At 41.5% G+C, this 14,965-nt stretch overlaps 1 protein-coding gene across 8 annotated transcripts in view; it reads right to left on the bottom strand.

The window, feature by feature from the left end:
- The window catches only part of STIM1 (stromal interaction molecule 1), a 224,630-nt gene that overhangs the window by 146,853 nt on the left and 62,812 nt on the right, over positions 1 to 14,965 (bottom strand). The gene's annotated exons all lie outside the window — the stretch shown is intronic.

Below are 14,965 nucleotides of genomic sequence, written 5' to 3' on the forward strand. Positions count from 1 at the left end.
CTTGGCAAAGACTGTTCTCAACACCCCTTGGTATGCAAAGCTGAAGAAAATGAAAACAAATATGCATAGGGTCTAAAGCTCTCCTAGGGAGAGACTGAAACTTTGACTCCCCTTACTTCTGAAGTTCAATGCTATTAGAATTTCTCTAACAGGCCAGGCGCAGTGGCTCATGCCTGTAATCCCAGCACTTTGGGAAGCCAAGGCAGGTGGATCACCTGAGGTCAGGAATTCGAGACCAGCCTGACCAACATGGCAAAACCCTGTCTCTACTAAAAATACAAAAATAAATTAGCTGGGTGTGGTGGTGGGCACCTGCAATCCCAGCTACTCGGGAGGCTGAAGCAAGAGAATCGTTTGAACCCAGGAGGCGGAGGTTGCAGTGAGCCGAGATCGCCCCACTACATTGCAGCCTGGGCGACAAAGCAAGACTCCATCTCAAAAAAAAAAAAAAAAAAAAAAAGAATTTCTCTAATAGACTCAAGATCCTAGGTGAAGTTAAAGGTAGGGAAGGACACTAACAGCCAACAGTAAGAGCTCATGCTGAAGGGATGTCCCAAGCTCTATATTATAACCAAAATGATCACGAGAGAAGGTTCTGGAGCTAGAATGTGGTGGAAGCTAGAAACACTTCTAGACTTAGCCAAATGGGAAACTGTGGGGGTTTCCTCCTCCAGTGGATGAGCTTATATACATATAAACTTGAGCATTCACCTTGAGAGCTCAAGCAGAGTGAACCCTAGGACCAAGAGTGACATTGAAGGACTGCCATCATCCTCCCTCAATGAACCACTGTGACTTATGGAGAATCAGGTTCTTGTGGTTACAGTAAATACGGAAACCACATTCTGTGAAAGATCCATTTTTAAAAGCCATACTGTGCAACACCAACAGAAGCTAAAAATGGGGCCCGCTAGCAGGCCAGTAAGATTCTTTAGTTCTCTACTTGGAACTAAGCCTGACCCCTTTGGATTGAATAAGCCCTTAGAGTTTTTGAATACTTCATAAAGAGAAACAGGGAAGAAGAATGGCCCCAAGGGAAACATATTAAATTTCCAGATAATTTCATACTCAATCCAGAGATTTTATTATTATTATTATTGAGATGGAGTCTCGCTCTGTTGCCCAGGATGGAGTGCAGTGGTGTCATCTCGGGTCACTGCAACCTCTGCCTCCTGGGCTCAGGTGGTCCTCCCACCTCAGCCTTCCAAGCAGCTAGGACTACAGATGCATGCCATCACACCCAGCTAATTTTTGTAGAGATGGGGTTTTGCCATGTCACCCAGGCTGGTCTCCAACTCCTGGACTCAAGTGATCCGCCTGTCTCAGCCTCCCAAAGTGATGGGATTACAGACGTGGTCCACTGCACCCGGCTGCAGAGATTAATTTTAATATTGAAAAAAGATCTGATCTTATTTGTACTCCAAGCTAATGAGATATGAGATATGTCATATTCACTGTACTTTAATTTTTCCAAAATACTCTACACCATCCCACCCATTGGGTTCTAATTACCCCTTCTGAAGCCACAAAGAAAAACAAGTCGGTTTTCTCTGCCGAAGAACAGCCTTTCAAGGATATGAAGCCAATGATTACATTTTCTCTTCAGGGCATCCAATCTTGGCTCCTTCAACCTCTCCTCAAAGGACTGGATTTCAAGGCCACTCTCCATCTCCAGACTGTCTATGTTGCCTCTATAGTGCCAAGTCCAGAATGGGCTGCAGCCACTACTAAGATCACTCTCAGAACATATGAGACTATCATCCCTTCTCATTTTCTATATTTCTATTCCAGTTATGTGAGCCTAGGAGCCGTCCTTTTTTCAGATACTATATCATACTGGTAACCTTATTATAAGACTCCCTAGTCTACCCTATTCTTTGCAGGCCTGGAGAAGCAAAGGCTGGGCAAAAGGCACGTTGTTCTGCCTTCTTTGGGTCCTGGAACTGTAGGGGTACTGAGATAGCTATCTCATTCCTCCCCAATGCCTATCTCTGGGCCTCTTGCTCCCCAACACCCCTCTTTAGTGCTTAGATTGTAAGTCTATGTCATCTCAGTCCTTAATGCACTTGTCCACCAGACAAGAGAGGCAATGGCTTGACCACAAATTGAGAGATGAAAGGTAGTACAGCACAGAAGAATATGGACTCTGGAGTCACACAGCATGGATTCAAATGCTGGTTCTATTACCATGGGGTCCTGCACAAGTCACTTAACTTCTCTGTCCTTCAGTTTTCCTCTTTGTAGAATGAGGATAACAAAAGTACCTACTGATGAAAATGTTCTATATAAAAAAAAAAAAGAAAATGTTCTATATCTTGATTGTAGGGGAGAGGTTACACAGGCATATACTACATTTGTCAGAATTCAAACTGAGCACTTAAAATTAGTATATTATATGTAAATTATATCTCAATAAAGTCCATTTGAAAAGTTAAAAGAATTATAGTAACTACTCATGGATGATTGTGACGATTAAAAGAATTGTAAATACCTTAAAAAGTTCCAGAAAATATAGTAAGCATTCAATAAATGTTACCTATGTATAGTGTAGTTTTCAATGATGCACACAATCTCTGTCTTATGATTGCCGCTAGGGAATAAGGGAGGCATCTGAAGACTCAAAGACATCCTCAGTTAGCCCAGGTGTGGTATTTTCACAGACATTTAATTACAGACCTGGTTTTCACCAGGTAAAATACCATGGTTACAATCCATACTTCTTCCACGCTCCAGCCAAGGTTGCATTTAACACTGGGAAAATCGAACCACAGGAATCATCATCAAAACCAAAGATGTCCAGTGAAACTGGGAGGGATCTGCTTTGATTAGTCTTCTTCTGGCTTAGACCATGCAGTTTTCCTGGGCCAACTTTGTTTTTTATTTACACCTTCACTAAGTCTTCCCAGAATGTCTCCTGTGCCCTGACGTCCAGAAACTAGGAAGGTGACAGAAGGAAAAGAAACCAGGTTTCCTGGTTACTTCAGCCTCACCAACTTCACAATCTACAGGCATTACAAACATAAAAAAGAAACTGGTATCAGAGACAGCAGGGTATAATGAAGAGAGCACCTTGCAGGGAGTTGGAAGACCAGTGTCTAGCCTTACCTGACACTAGTCACCCAACCTTGAACTAGTCCTATGCCAATGGTGGGCCTCAGTTTCCCCATGTATAAAATGAAGGGCTAAGGGTACACAATCTCACAGTCTTTGGCCTTACAATGGTAGAAAAACAAGGGTAAGATGACTTGTTTCAGGCTCTCAGCCCTATGAGAAATCTCAGGACAAGCCAAGAGAGCCAATTTAAAAGATGAATTGATTTTGTCTTAGATGCAGAATGCAATGAGGGGAGTGTCTCAATGCTGCAACTGCAGCTGTGAAAAGATGACAGTAATAATCTGTAGAGATCCCTTTCAGCTGCTGTTACAGGGAACAGGTTCTTTTCCATTTGCTCACCTTGCACGGCCCCACAGGGCCAAACCTGCAAACCAAGGAGTTAGGATGCCAAGGGTGGCTCATTTCTGGCATTTCCTCCCTACTCATTCCTTGGGTCAAGCCCAGGGACTTAGAAGAGCACTGTGAGGTGAAGGGCAAAGCAGGCAAAGATAACATCTGTGCTATGTTCTCTCTCAAAGTCAGCTACTGCAATGCATGTTTGAAGGGCTATGGGCCTGGGAGATACACAAAACAGTGAAGTATGGAAGAGAAACTTATTTAGTTTATGGAAGTACACAAGATAGTTGTACACAATCATTTACTTTTGATTTGGGCATCAGTGTCCCAAGGTACTGATGTAATGAATTGAATTGTTCAATTCTACAGTTTTTGAGACTCTAGTCTCCCTCATACCCTGTGCTTGCTAAAGAGAGGTGAAACTAACTCAGCCTCTTGCTCTTAAGAGGTTCAAAATGTGGAGAGTGAAGCAGACAGCTAAGTGAATAAGACTAAAAGCCCTGTACAAAGTGCTATGGAGGCACAAAGTGGGCATGACAACCTCCAGAGAGAAGAGATCAAACTGGGCCTTCAAGGATGAGTAGGTATACATGGGGTAAAGAAGATGGGAAGGATATTCCTGACAGAGGGAACAGAAGGTACAAAGACTCAAGATATGAAAAAGCCTGTCAGCCTTCAGGAAAAGGAAGCAGAGTTGGAACACAGGATGGGTGAGTGTACCAGCCTTATTTTATTTAGGACCCCACTTCTCAAATGAGACTGCAAAGTCTCCAGAAGAAGAAAAGAGGAGGAAAAAAAAAGAGTGCTGAAAAGCTATTGAAGACACAAATACATATTACACTTCCTCTTCCACTATTCTCTGGATTCTGCCTTACACGCAGACCCCTCTCCCACCCTGTACACAACCCTGACAACTCTGTGAAAGAAAAAAGTCTCTCCACTCTAATGTTGGTAGCTCTAGAATCTCCAGATGATGAGGCAGGGCTTCTATGGGAAAGAGAGAAAAGAGAATCTTAGGTCTCTGGAAAAGGGACATTAAGTACTATCTTACAAAGATCCAACCAACTTCAGTAGCCATGCAATTTAGAAAGGCTGAGGGAAGCTCTTTCCACCACTCAAGCCAAGCCCCAATGCCTTTTTCATTCAAACTCATTTCTAGTGAGCCATCCCCATCTTCCGTCTTCCTGAGAATGCTGTGGGAACTGGATTAAGAAAAGCAGCCCAACAAATTTAGAGCTAACTTACTCTTTAAAAATGACTCCAATTATAGTTATAATGTTGCCTCACATTAGACACAAAAATACATTGTAGACAGGGGAAAAAAAAAAAAAAAGAGAGAGAGAGAGACTCTAGGTTATCTACCAAACAGGATGTATTCCTGAGCCTCAGCCATGTTGAGAATCCTTAGATTACTGACACAGGGAGGCAAGACAAATAAGTCAAGGTAGACAAGGCCAAAGAGGCCATGGAAACAAGATGACATGCAAGATCTGAAGTCTGTAACTACATTGGGAAACAGCCGGATGAGAGAGGGAAACATGGACTTTAGAGTTGGACCTAAATTCTAACCCCAAACCACTACTTACTAGTTTACTTAGTTCACTAAACTTTAGTCTCCTTATTTGTAAATTAGAATAAAAGTACTTACTTCAGAGCATTACAGGGAGTATTAAATGAAGTAAAGAATACAAATCACATAGCCTGAGGCACACAGTCCATGTTTCAATAACTTAACTTCCCTTCCCTTTAACCAGGGCCACAATGTTGCACTGTTGCACAATTGGGGAAACGTCCCATTCACAACACAGCCTATGTGAACAACACACCCAGGACTTAGGCAATTTACAGTCCAAGATAGCCAGCCACTAAGACTTTTGTCTATAAGCAGTATCAGAATCCAGAAAAACAGAGCTAAAATACCACCTTAGGTGTACTCAAGACAATGGATGGGTATGAGAACACACGATCAATTGTAATAAATATGAGACACCAAGGACACAAAGCTCTGAAAACAGAAGCAACTTCACCTCAGCCAAAAAGCTCCTTCTATGTTTTCTACTGGGGACAAAAGCCAATCTCTGGACCCCAATAACCTCAACTCTGTAGAGGAGCCTGTCTTAGTCCATTCAAGCTGCTATGATAAAAATACCATAGACAGGGCGGCTTAAACAACAAACTCATTTTTCACAATTCTAGAGGCTAGGAAGTCCAAGACCAAGGTGCCAGCAGATTCAGTGTCTGGCGAGGGCCCGTTTACTGGTTCATAGATGGCTGTCTCCTTTCTGTGTCCTCCCACTGCAGAAGGGGCAAGAGAGATCTCTGGGGTCTCTTGCACTCTTGCCCAGGCTGGAATGCAGTGGAGCGATCTCAGCTTACTGCAAGCTCTGCCTCCTGGATTCATGCCATTCTCCTGCCTCAGCATCCCGAGTAGCTGGGACTACAGGTGCCCGCCACCACATCCGGCTAATTTTTTGTAATTTTAATAGAGACGGGGTTTCACTGTGTTAACCCCGATGGTCTCGATCTCCTGACCTCGTGATCCGCCCGCCTCAGCCTCCCAAAGTGCTGGGATTACAGGCGTGAGCCACCGCGCCCAGCCCTCTGGGGTCTCTTTTCTAAGGGCACTAATTCCATTCAAGAGGGCTCTGTCCTAATGACCTAATCACCCACCAAAGGCCCTATGTCTGTTGTACCAAATCCCTGTTAACTTCCATAGGGAAGGCAGCAGGTTTAAGAGGCCAAAGAAGAGACCTAGAGCCAGCAAACAAGACACAGGGTTTTATTAGGGAATTACATACAGGGGAGAGAGTCCAATGGTGGTGGGCTGGACAAGAGAACTGCCTTATGTACAGATATGGTCCAGTAGTGGCGGGCTGAACAAGATATCTGCCTTACATACAGTCCAGTCGCAGCAGGCTGGACAGGAAAACCACACAGCCCAGGAGCAACAGGCTGAGCAGGAAAATCGCAACCGCTTGCAAACAGCATGCAATTTACATAGCATTTTCACTTAACACCCTCCTCTTAATGGCCTCAACTGGCAGCCTTCATTCAACTCAAACCCAGGGCCTCAATCCCCTGTATGGCCCGTGTTCCACAGGATAGGCTAGGGCTCAGATATTACTTATAGTCAAGGAAGGAAATCTCTGGATTGGCCACTCCCAGATTCCCTAGCTTGGAACACACATTCAGGTGTGTCTGCCATACAGGGTCATTCTAAGGGAATGCTTGTTATTGCTCTCAGGTCCATTTACCCTACAACCTCCTAATACCATCACATTAGGGGTTAGGATTTTAATGTATGAAATTTAGAGGGATACAAACATTCAGTCTATACCAGATCCCCATTTATCATGGATCTGCTAAGTGTGAAGCCAGGCATAAGAACAAACACTGCAAGTTTTCATCTGAGGTCCATGTCCTCTCGGCTTGACAGATGGACCAAACACTCAAGGGCAGGCAGTTTTTCTAAAGGTGTTAAGTCCTATCACATGGGACCCAAAAAACTGAGTCCAAGATCTAGGGTGAACTTAGCACCCTGGTTACCAAGGAGTGACATCACTACTCCTTACTGAGTTTATCCAGGGCAGGTAGGGACCATGTCTTATTGTTTTTTATGTTCCCAGAACCTAGCACACTGCATGATATAACCCAGCAGTTGTAAATGATTGCTGAATAAATGAAGTGACATGGACATGGCTTTATCCTTATTGCCTGGCCTGTAAGCCTTTACATACTCTTCCAGCTGCCTAGCATTACCTTTCTTAACCCTTACTTATTTTCTCTCAATTTTCAGATCCAACTTAAATGTCACCTCCTCAGGTAATGTCAGGTCTTTCCTAACACCCTAAACAATATTAAGTTCCTCTGATATATGCACCCTCTCATCACATCCCTTATTTGCACTTCATGACATTCATCAGACTTCATTATGATTATTTTGTTCATTTTTGCCTTCCCTACTACACTGCAAGTTCTAGGAGAGCAGGAACCACATCTATCTTGTTCATTATTCTGATTACCAGGGCCTAGTACAGTACCTGGCAGAGAGGCAGTGTCCTATATGTTAAAAGAATGATTGAATACATGAATGAATGACAGAGCTCCAGCCTAAAATGATTCTGGAGTAAATGGAGATTCAAAACTGTCTGCTCGGCCCTAAGGTAGCAACAGTTACTTTTTTACTAGAACCTTAATAGAGCCTACAAATGCCCATGCATGGAAGACGACAGCAGATCTGGCAAACAATAGAATGAAAAACAGTTTGTATGATAGGAAGTAAGAAGAGATAAAACGGGATGAAGCAGGAACCCTAATTCTGAATGCCTTATATTCCAAGCTAAGAAATATGGTTTATTAACCTGCAGGACAGCCACTATCTGACTTGGGTTCACTAAGGTCACATGGACCTATATAGTAGGTACTATCCTGCTACATGACCCACTGAGCTCCCCTTGTTGCCCACAGCCTGATAGGCCTTATTCCCCTCCCTTCATGTTTGCCTCCATTTTCCTGAGCTATATGAGATAATTCAATAATACAAGTGTCCCCAAAGATAGCATGGTTAAATTATCCTAGCCCAATTTTACTATAGAAAGTTATAAACAGGGAAGCTGTCATTTTTGAAGGACAAAGTCAGAAGGCCTGGATTTTAGTCTTGCCAGCTGTGTAACGTTAGGTTACTAAGTCAATCTTCCTGAGTTTTGGTCATCTCCTCCGTAAAATGAGAATATCTATCTCACAAGGTTCAGGGAAGATTGTGGTAAACACATGCAAAGTGCCTAGTACAGTGCCTTACATATAGTGAAGGTCAAATACATGTTTGGGTTTTTTTCAATCCCATCCAGGGCAAAACGGAATTATTTCCTCCTAAATGCTAAGCATTTCCACTTGACCTGATGCAGCACAGACACCCATGAGGCGAGAGGCTACTCATATACACCTGGGCCTGCATTACCTCCTAAAAGGGGATGGGCAGATTGCCCTGTTTCCATTCTCTGTCCAGTTGTCTGGGCACTGAAGAAATTACCGGCAAGCAGGCTGCTGGAAGTAGAAAGGTGGGGGAAGAGCTGAGGCTGTCCCAGAACTTCAGATCTATTAATAGACCAGTCACATGTCCAGAGAGGCACAAGATTGTTGTCTGTAAACTTAGTAACCTATGGCCCGAGACATGCAATTTGGGACCGGGGTTGAATTTCAGACCAACGATTGCAGAACGGGGTCCACTCTGAACGAAAAATGCAGGAGTAAAGCAAAGCGATCAGAGGTAAGGTGTTGACCCTTCCCTCGCCCTCCTCAACCCTTCTAGCTTTGTGTTACAGTAAGCCTCTGATAGGGCTTAGCCTTTTTAGGGACTTCAATTTGGCTTGGGAAGTATCTTCAGAGACCCACGCTACTCATGACTGTGCCACCTTGAACAAGTTACTGTTCTCTAGGCTTGTTTCTACATGTGAAACTCAAGAAGACTAGGCCAGATGACCCCAATATCTTGATGAACTTGCTCACAAATCTTCTCAAAGTCCCAGCTCTGATTTATAAGCCCAAGTCTAAAGCACTGTGTTCTAGAGACAAAAAGACAGGGATTCCAGGTGTACTACCCTTGGCACCAGCTTCAGCCACTCCACCAGGAGAGAGGCAATAATAAACTGGGCAACAAGCCATTCCAGTCTCTCAAAATCCTGGCACCTCCAGCCTCAGAATGCCATTATCTCATAGCATACAGCAAGGGGCTCAGTAAATGCAAGCAAATGACTTCATGGAATCAGAATGTGGGGTGCTAACTGCCAGTTCCCACAGTTCCTTAACACACAAATCTGGAGCAGAAGTTCACCTGCTTTAACATAAAAAAGAAAGAAGTAAAAAAAGGACCTGTATTTCCTGCCTTTCCCAATCTTAGCATATCATCATAGGAAAAACAAAGCAGGACATCTGTAGAAAATTTAACAAGAATCATCAGCCGGATGCATGCCTGTAATCCCAGCACTTTGGGAGGCTGAGGCAAGCAGATCACTTGAGATCAGGAGTTCGAGACCAACCTGGCCAACAGGGTGAAACCCCATCCTGGGTGTTGTGGCACGCAACTGTAATCCCAGCTACTTGGGAGGCTGAGGCAGGAGAATTGCTTGAACCTGGTAGGCGGAAGCTGCAGTGAGCCGAGATTGCTCCAATGCGCTCCAGCCTGGGCTACAGAGTGAGTAAGAGTCTGTCTCGAGGAAAAAGAAAGAAAAAAAAAAAAAAAGAAAAGAAAATGTAACAAGAATCATAAAGTTGTTAGGTGGCAGATAGAAGATTTAAATACAGTTCTATATTTGTGTATGAATGTATTAAATTTTCTGTGGGTGTATGGTCTTTTCTTTACTCCATCAACAAGCCCCTTGAGGAAGACTCAAGAGATGCCTTCCAGAATCCCAGGAAAGATGTTAGACTGCCTTGTGACACCAGGAAGGGATTCTTGTCAGCATTCTGGGGCTCTATAGATGCACACGCATGCACACACGCACACACACACACATCCCCAGGCTAAACTACAAAATCCACAGAATAAAGATACGCCAAGTGAGTTTAAAAAACAGAATAGCAGCCGAGCGTTGTGGCTCACATCTGTAATCCCAGCACTTTGGGAGGCCGAGGTGGGTCATCATCTGAGGTCAGGAGTTCGAGACCAGCCTGGCCAACACGGTGAAAACTTCGTCTCCACTAAAAATACAAAAAATTAACTGGGTGTGGTGGTGCACACCTGTAGTCCCAGCTACTCAGGAGGCTGAAGCAGGAGAATCACATGAACCTGAGTGGCAGAGGTTGCACTGAGCCAAGATTGCACCACTGCACTCCAGCCTAGGCGACAAAGTGAGACTGTCTCAAAAAAAAAAAAAAAAAAGGACTGTTACGCAGGATAACATATCTAAAGAAAAAATATGTCCTTCCTTAGCGAGATCAGTCAACCATGAAAGCTGAGAAAAAGCAGAGTAACAGATACATATTGGCAGTACCCATCATTCTTTCATTCCACGAAAGGTTTACTAAGCACTTACTTTATTTCAGACACAAATCTAGGCCCTGGGAATAGGGTGATCTTAACACGCTCAAGGGGAGAAGAAGCCAAGAAAGTTTAAATACTTCATTTGCTTTCCCATGACCTTTCTATCTGTATTGCAAGACAAATGCGTCAGGCTATTGTAGCTGCTATATCCACAGGGTTCGTAGTTGCAAAAACAACTTAGATTGCAAATTTAGCAACCCAACTGATTTTGGCTAGTTTGAGGAGAAAAAGAACTTATCAAAAGAGTAACTCAGACTTACAAGGAGAAGTGAAAAACCAGGGATTGATGCCAAGAACAATGCCTAAAACTAGGTAGCAGAACTAATCTGATCAGGATGCCTCTGCTTCCACTGCCGACCTCCACTATCTCTAGCCACTGTAATATAACTGGCACTGCTGCCCCAGGAACTCAATTTGCTACCTGTACCACCATCACTGCACCCTGCTTCTTTGCATCACAGATCTTCAGAATCAAAGTCCATGGTGAATGGCTAAGACCAAAAGAGCCTAGGGCAAACTGCGAAAAAGGTTACAAGTAAATAGCTGGCATTTTAGGTAAAGAAATTCCTTAAACACAGGAAAGGGTAATAAATATTCACTTTAGCCACTTTGGCATTATACACAAAATACTGGATTCACCTAATGAATGTCCCTAATTCAGACCCTATGTTAAATATAACCTTCATGATTAGGATGTTTGTGTTCCATGGTGCCATCCAGAGGGAGAAAATGTACAGGTCATTAACAACACAGGGAGTCCAGTATACGTGACAGTTCTACTTCCTGAGGTAGACTTAAAAATTGGCATTGTAGTTTTACAAGAACTTAATATGAGTCTGCTCAAAGATAAATAAAGGTTAATATGAGTCTGTTCAAAAATAAATGTTCTCAGTGAACTGTGAACTGACCAAATCTGAACCGCCAGAAAGTTAACTAAAAATTAACATTCATTGAGCTCTTCATATGTGCTAGATAGTATGCCAAACACTTAATATGGATTAACTAATTTTTCATAGCAACCATAAAAGTTAGATGCCATTTTCCCTATTTAACATAAGAGGAAACTGAGACACAAAGTGGTTGAATGAACTTGCCTAGGAATACACAGCTTATAATAAGAGAAGCCCAGAATTTGAGCCCAGACTGTATGACTCCATACTTAAGCATCTGTCAACTCCCTAAAGTAAATCCCTACCTATTGAGGCCTCTAAGGTGGTAGCCCTCCTCACTGGAGTGGTTCTGGGGGGTTACATATTGGCAGGAAGACATAGTCCTCTATCCTCCATCCTAAGGTTAAATTATTGATTTAATTAGCTGCAGATACAAAATTTTATTGGAAGAGAGATGACTGTCCACACAGGATAAAAACAGATAAAGCATCTGAGTAAGGCTTTGCTTAGCCCACAGATTCTCTAATTGCACCTGCTGGCAGTACTATCCACACAAAGTATTTGCTGGACTTAAAGCTCAATTATTATGATACTACAACCTTTTATTTATATTCAGGGATTATGCCTACATTCAGAATTTGGAAAGAATTTACACAAACAGTATGTATTAAGACAGTGGTCTCCAAAGTGGAATGCATAAGACTTTCCAGTGAAGTACAAAAAGAAAAATTAAAACTCTTACTTTATAATTGTTTTTAATCTTAAAATGTAAGAATTATGCTTTACCAATGTTAATTGTACAGACTAACAATGGTGCCCTCTCTGGGTCTGTATGCCATGTATTTCGGTATCGCTTACCACATATGAGTTATCCTGAGAATAGAAATGGGAGCTCCACAGTGTGCAAGGAAGAACATCAGTATCTGCAGTCACTCATTTGCTTTCAGGGTACTTATAAATTATGGTTTATATTTTTTTCTCAACTAAATCAAACTTTACCACATAAATGATCTTAAGGGATGTTTGCAAATAAATAAATGAATATGAAAAACAACCCCCATAGGTTAAAGATAATATTAAAATTACAAACAAAAATAAATACCAAGTAACAAAGCTGACTCTTCTATACCTAATATGAGCTCTCTGTGAGCTATATTACAGGATGAAAACAATCTAATTGGTTCAAACAATAAGTTGGCAAAAAAATTCAAAATTATCAAAAGATACTTAGAATACTGTATGGATTTAAATTTATTATTAACAATAAACTAAATCCTTACCGGGCCTGATATATTTAATCAGATGTCAGCAAAACATTTTCTGTAAAGGGCCAGATAGTTAATATTTTACAGCCTGTATTATAACTAAGTAACTCTACCACTGTAGTATAAAAGTAGCCACAGACAATTACATTACGTTGTTACTGATTACATTAATCAAATGAATGTGGCTGTGTTCCAATAAAACTTTATTTATACAAGCAGGCATAATTTGTTGACCATTACATTAAATAATGATAAAATAAAGCTATCATGATTAAAAACCATCTAAAAATTATATCTGAAGATAAACTTATTATTAATTTTTCTGTAGTGTTTAAAGTCCAAAGATACTCAATCCAGTGCTAAGAAGTCTCTTTCTACATGTCCTGCTTAATAATAATGAAAACAAAAGGAACATATTATTGGTAAAACATTTATTCTTTCTTATTGTAGTAATAAAGTGGATTAAATAGTACAAAGAAAGCAATATTTTGTTTGTTTTGTTTGTTTGTTTGTTTTGAGATGGAGTCTCACTCTGTCACCAGGCTGGAACGCAGTAGCGCAATCTTGGCTCACTGCAACCTCCGCCTCCCAGGTTTAAGCGATTCTCCTGCATCAGCCTCCTGAGTAGCTGGGACTACAGGCGTGTGCCACCATGCCCAGCTAATTTTTATAGTTTTCATAGAGATGGGGTGTCACCATGTTGGCCAGGATGGTTTTGATCTATTGACCTTGTGATCCACCTGCATCGGCCTCCCAAAGTGCTGGGATTACAGGCGTGAGCCACCGCGGCCAGCTGGAAAGCAATATTTTTAAAACTGCATTCCTTTGTCAGCAAATACTGTTAGAAAATATATATTAAATATTGTTTAAGATTTGAAAAACAAATATAAATTATGGAGCATGAGGTATTTTCTAGAAAGTAAGATACAAGTTTTCTTTCATGTGCCAGTTAAGGGTATTTGCTACGTTCAGTTAAATTCTGAAATAAAAAAGGAACTGTCTTTCAAGGGACGCTGAAGGAAAAATGTACAAGAGAAGAAATATCCTCTATAGCATAAGACTTCCTTAGTTGAAATAAGATTTATTTTTTAAATGATAGAAAATAAAGTTTTATTTTAAAAATACTTAAGTGTAACCACGATAAAGTAGCTGCTTTAACTGGAATTTTAAAAGGATTATGGGTAAGATTAAAGAAATAGCACTACACATGAAATTCTTTCCTGAATTATTCATAAGCAAGCTATTACAGCAAAGAAATTAAAGCTGGAAGTGTTGAGTACTACAAAGCTTCATTGAAATTGTTTATTTTATAAAAATAAGACCTTTAAAATACAGTAATACTATTGACTATTGCACCAAAAATACACCAAATACTTGGGGGGAAAAAACCTAATAAAAGACATATAAAGCCAGGCACGGTGGCTCACACCTGTAATCTCTCAGCACTTTGGGAGGCCAAGGTGGGTGGATCACGAGGTCAGGAGATCGAGACCATCCTAGCTAACATGGTGAAACCCCGCCTCTGCTAAAAATACAAAAAATTAGCCGGGCGTGGTGGCGGGCGCCTGTAGTCTCAGATACTTGGGAGGCTGAGGCAGGAGAATGGCATGAGCCCAGGAGGCGGAGCTTGCAGTGAGCCAAGATTGCGCCACTGCACTCCAGACTGGGTGACAGAGGGAGACTCCATCTCAAAAAAAAAAAAAAAAAAAGAAAGAAAAGAAAAAAAAAGATATATAAGACCACTACAAGAAAACCTACAGACTTACAGAAAAAAAAAATTTTAAAGATCTAAATAGGCCAGGCATGGTGGCTCAAGCCTGTAATCCTAGCACTTTGGGAGAATGTGGCGGGAAAATCACTTGAGGCCAGAAGTTCAAGACCAGCCTGGGCAACATAGTGAGACCCTGACTCTAATTTAATAAATAAATAAATAAACTGAATAAATGGAAGAACATATCATGTTCATGAGTTGAAAGACTACATATAGTTTGTCAGTTCTCTCAATCTATAGATTTAATGCAAAGCCAATCAAAATCCCAACAGGGGTTTTTCTTAGCAGAAGTTGACAAACCGATTCTAAGATTCACATAGAAATACCAAGGACAGCCAAGCAGTGCTGAAGAACAAGCTGATAAACTTAAACTTCCAAATATCAAGAATAATTACAATAAAAATTAGCACAGTGTGGTACTAGTGCAGGATACAAAAATGACAAATAGAATAGAGAGTGTGGAAACAGATCCACAAATATCTGCCTTATGAGAAAGGTAACACTTATGGTACAGTAGAAAAGAATGACCTTTTTTTTTTTTTTTTGAGAT

This window comes from Symphalangus syndactylus, chromosome 6 (assembly GCF_028878055.3).
Source record: "Symphalangus syndactylus isolate Jambi chromosome 6, NHGRI_mSymSyn1-v2.1_pri, whole genome shotgun sequence".
In the NCBI taxonomy this organism is placed as follows: Eukaryota; Metazoa; Chordata; class Mammalia; order Primates; family Hylobatidae; genus Symphalangus; species Symphalangus syndactylus.